Here is a 5,496-nt window from a genome sequence, read left to right as displayed (position 1 = left end):
AATAAAATCTTTGTTACTGTTATGCCGAGGCTAGTGCGCATCTGGCAAATTACACATAATGCTTTTATAGCTTGTAATTAATTAGACATTATCAACATTTTAGTTTTTTCCATGTAAAAAAGTCAGCGAAGAATTTACAATGTTATGATAGATATGTCCACAAATGTAAGTTACCGTATATTTACAACGGTCGTCAGTGTTTACGAGAATCTAAACCGCATTAAATAAATTCTTTCGTATTTATTTCTCAAATTAACAGCAATCTTGGTGACAGAAGTCTCCGAGATGGAATCAATTCATAAATAATGCCGCCTCGGCGCGAACAATAACGTTTAAAAGACCCGAGAATTTTTTTCCATGTCTAATAATAATTCGGGAGACATACCTGTTTTAATCGAGCCACTTCGGACCAATATTGCCTTGTAGAACACAACCGAACAAACTTTTTAATTTGAATACTGTTGTCGGTAGTGTGGTAGTTAACGTGTCAGTGGAGTTGCTGGTCAGATTTCCAGGAATCGCAGGGCGCTATGTGGCCATGGTCTTGATTTCACGATGATGATGCATTTAGTCCCGCCAGATACAATTAGACCTTACATTATTGGATTAATATACGTCCATCAATGCGCCACTAATATTACCCGTCCACATGCCAATTGAAAATCTCTGCTTGAGCAATTTTGCTTCATTTCATTCCCACTGAAACGGAGCTTTTTATTCGATTTTTGCGGTATCCGACATATTGTTGCACACAAAGACAAACTCACACCAAATCAATATTGCTTAATGCCAAAAGATGATTCGACCAATGCTTTTCACCATTTGCCTGTTATGGACGTCAAGACATACCACCAACAAAGGACGACTTCGAAAATTAAAGCTTTATGCCAGCAACGGTTTTCACTTTATGATTATTTTTTTTATTATAAACCATAATCCAAAACCACATGAAATGAGATGTACTTTGAATTAAAAAAAAGTGAACAAAAAATTGTTCCATTTCTTAAGCTTGAAGCTAAAATATTGTTGAAATGCCAAGTTTTTGGGACAGAATTTTTCGAGTTGTGAGCCTTTAATGTAGGCAAAATCTTGACTCTGCTGTTCAACCTTTTCCCGATTTGGTCAAGCCAAACAACTTCAGCGTAAAAGCCTCACAATTAATTTTTCTCGGAATTTAGTACTCGCACGTATAATTTCGATATTGTTCTAATTTGAAATGTTGATAGGTACGACCCTATACTCTAGCAATCTCATCACTCTTTGATGTCGGTGATCTCTTGAAATGAGCATTTCATCCGTATCGTTTTATATTATTAAATCTAATGAGTACTAAACATTTTCAGACAAATTTCTAGGAACCAGGTCTGGCATTGATTGAAATGCTTTATTTAACGTAACGGTTTGATAATACGATCTTGTCTCTCTCAAGCCTGAGAGAGGTTGCTGTCGACCGACTCGGCATCTAGACGATTCAGAGCGATACTTCGAAATAAATTTGCATTTTCTCAGAAACTTTCCCAAGTTTTTTCGAAGAAGTGATGATTTTATACCGAGAACCCTCTGTGTGGGTCTTAGAATTGATAGTGAAATTCTGGGGAGGAGAGAACTGGCTTTCGGTTTCATTCTCGCTTTTGGGGATGCCTTCGTGGAAAACTGACTTAAGATATTTTAACACAAGGGCTTTAAACTCTACTAACTGTATTCTCTTTGTTCTCGTTGCAGCGATTTATTTAATGACTCGGCGCAATGACTCTAAAATTTCATACTTTTTACACACTTAATTTGGATTGATCTAGAAAATCATAAAATGAATATTATTTAAATACTAAAACAGCAAACAAATAAGAAAATTGTTTAAAATGTTACGGTAAAAAAAGAAATTAGTTTCGAAGTTTTTGACGCCGTTTGCTTTATTTTTATATTAAAAAAGAGTAAAATACAAATAATAATTGAACTGAAAAAAAAATTAAATAGCTAAACGATGTTATTCTAACAATGTAACAATAAAAAAAATAATTAGTGTAGGCGGTAATTAAAGTCCTTCAGATGACATCAAATATCAGCGGAAACTTTGACAAGTTTGCGTTTTATTCCTTTTCAATGAAATAATGTTCACTTTAAAGCAGAAAATTTTTATTGCTGTACAAGACGAAAACGGTGAATGGTCATTTTCACTTTCAGTTTGTGTGGAAAATTTCCAGCCCAGATTCCCAGTCAATGTGTTGCCAACTGTAGAATTTAATCGACGCCTACTCTAATTTATTTTTTTTTGATCGTACGGTATATGTGTTACATTGTGCTATTTTCATTTCTTCTAGTGGCCAAAATGTTCATACATACATAATAAAACAGTAAACAAAATTTATGTGAGAAATTTTTATCGAACGATTGGTCCAATGTAAAATATGATCATTTATTTTTGTCAAAGTCACATTTTTTACTAACATTATTTACAAGTGAATAAAGCATAAACACACTGAAAATAAGCAAATACTTCAATGGTCGGTCTTACAAAAATTCAGGACCTATCTATGAATTTTCAGAGTACAAGTAAAAGCATAATTTTAATAAAAATTTGTGTGGGCCGGCTTATAGTACCAACATTAAAAACAAATTACACATACCTACATCTCGGTTAAAAGTTTAAAAAGTTTTAGTTGTTTAAAATCCTTGTTTTTTATTTGGTATTTATTATTTTAATTTTTAGAATTGTGTTATTGATAAACGTCGTATCTGAAACGTATTATAACATTCATTATTCGAGTTGTTTAAAACAAAAACGTTGATTTTACAAGCGAAGCTTTTTAAAAATGGTGTTTTTATTATTTTGGGCATTTAAAAATGTTTCATCGTTAAACCTATAAACATGCGAATTTCGAAACCAGCAGATTTTGGTTGTTGAGGTTTCGTGAGTGACGTCAAATAAATTTGAGGTTTTTCGCAGCGTTTGAAAAAGTGATGATGGCTTGAAAGTAGCGGATGGATTGAGTGTATCTTATTAGAAGATGTTAAACCACAAGATCGGTTGGTTTTTTGCGAGGCTGCAGCATATTACTTATCGTTCGACCAATGGCAGCTTCAGGACTATAATTTGGGATCAGTGTGTGATTGGTTATTGCGACGGTCGGTGGAGAGGATCATATTAAGCCTTGTGGATCATATTCGAAGTTATGGAAAGCGAAAGATGTCCGTCGTAAGAAAAAGCGTCTCGTTCGTTGTGTAATATCCAGAGAATTTGAGCAATGTCCTAGGCGGTTTCAGTGGCACCGCACACGTCGCATACACAGCTTCACGTCTTCAGCGACATACTTGGCCTCCATGGTAGCATATGCCCACAATCGCAAAAAGTCGATTGATTGCGTCGCTTCAGATTTGATGTCGGATTAATCATCGAGCCATCGACGGAAACATTAGGTATATATCCAGGACAATTAGAAAACTACTCACTCACAATGCCGTCTAATTCATCAAGTCGAGGACTGGTTTCTGACCGAGTGTTATTGCCGGTTTTATGTGACATCCAACAATGTCATAGTTTAAGTTAACGGTTTCGAAATGGCCGGCAAATTATCACAAATTATTGCCTTTACAACGAAACCAAAAGAATCTTTTGTGAGGCAACTTTTATGGGAGCTCTCCTGAAAATTTAATGACAACTTATTGATTTATCTCTGGAGTCATATAATTATTTTCGATTGTTGCATAATAAGAAATTCCTCACCGGTTCAATTTGTTTCACAAATTACAAAACCGTAATTGAATATATCAAAAAACTGTGCTTCAGCAAAATCGAAAGTGAAAAAACCCAGGAATCATTTTTAGTAGAGAGGAATCCTATTATAATCATATTACTTTGCCTTCATAATAAAATCGATAGATGATCCGATTAATTTTGACGCGGTGTTGAGAACAGTTCCAAGAAAAGACGTGTCTTTACAATGTGTGAAAGATCTCTTACTAGATTCAATTTACTAGCCAGCATTCTTCCATCTCGATTTTTCTCCATACTTTCCGTAAGAAAATCACCGTTTAACCCTCTTTTTTATAGCTGCCGCAGTTAAATAAGAAACGATTAATTTTATTACCTATTGGGATCCCGCTGATGAGGAGGCCGACTCTGTCGAATAAGTTGTTAAATAGATATCGGCGGTTTTACTGTTTCCGAAACATATACACTTCTTAACAGACGGATTTAGAGCCGATTTTTTAATCATAAACGTGGCGGCCACACACATTATACTCCTCCTATACCTCAATCATAAAAATCCCTTCGACTCTTACCTATTAACTGCCTTTTAATTTATATCCCGACAGATTATATTAGGCCTTTATATTAGGCCTCTTTGACGGTTTGGCGGTACCTCCACCATTAAATAACCAAACAAAGACTCGCACTTTACACACATCAAAGGAATCCATCATAAGCGAATAATTTTATTATCTTCTAACAAGCAAGCCGATAGAATTACTCCTAACCAGAAGATAAGTGAACTAGATTTTAAAATTAAATGTACCCACAGCAACAAAAAATCGAGTATCAACCATCGGTGGTCATTAAAGGCTGGGACATCCAAAATTTGCTCATTGCTCACACTTTGGAATTATCATTCAGAATAAAATTTTTCAGATAACCGTCGAAGCTTTTTGAATCTAAAGAGATCAATTGTGTAAATGTAGACCGCATTAAAAAACTTAACTTTAATTTAATATTTGTGCAGATTTTTTTGTATTATTGGTTTTTCTTCTCAATTTATTAAATGCAAAAAGTTCCACTAACTGTGTTGTTCACAAAATGTTTTAAAAACATGTTCAAACTTAAAACCACAAAATTTAATTTGCAACAATTCTAACAATTATTCTATGTACATTTATTTAATTAACGTGTGAACGGGAGAGTGAGTTGATTAAAAAGAATTTTTAATAAAATTTTTATTTTTACTAGAAATGACTCAGTAATAATAATGATTTCCTAAAATTTATTTAGATGAGAATTTTTTACTAGCTATGTAAAAATTAGTGCATACTTTATGATCTTTAAATGGCAATGTGTCATAACTTTACGAATTTATGAATAAAAAAGTTCAGTATAAAACTGTAATTAAGTTTATTTATTACTATTTATTATTAAAACTCATATTAATAATTTAGAATAAAAAAAAATATATGGCGTTAACAAGATAATAAATTTCAATTTTGTCACCACATATAGTATAGAGTTTGTATTTTGTAAAAACAGAAGTGTTAATTAAAATAATCCACATTCTTAAAATTATAAACACATACTGGACATAACAATTGGAATTGCGTGGGTAGTTTTCGCAAAAAATTGCTAAACCTCGTTTCATAGAAATCATTACTTAAACATATATGGGACAAAATGATTTTATGTGTAAAGTCGATAGATTTTATAAATACATATTAAAACTAGTGATAATTAAAACAAAAAATTCAAAAAATATCTCGTTTTAGATGTGGATAAAAAAATAAAAAATGCAT

Source organism: Tribolium madens, unplaced genomic scaffold (genome assembly GCF_015345945.1).
Source record: "Tribolium madens isolate multiple individuals breed KSU strain unplaced genomic scaffold, Tmad_KSU_1.1 Scaffold_3;HRSCAF=73;Tcas5.2_LG2, whole genome shotgun sequence".
In the NCBI taxonomy this organism is placed as follows: Eukaryota; Metazoa; Arthropoda; class Insecta; order Coleoptera; family Tenebrionidae; genus Tribolium; species Tribolium madens.
This window is presented reverse-complemented; position numbering follows the sequence as displayed.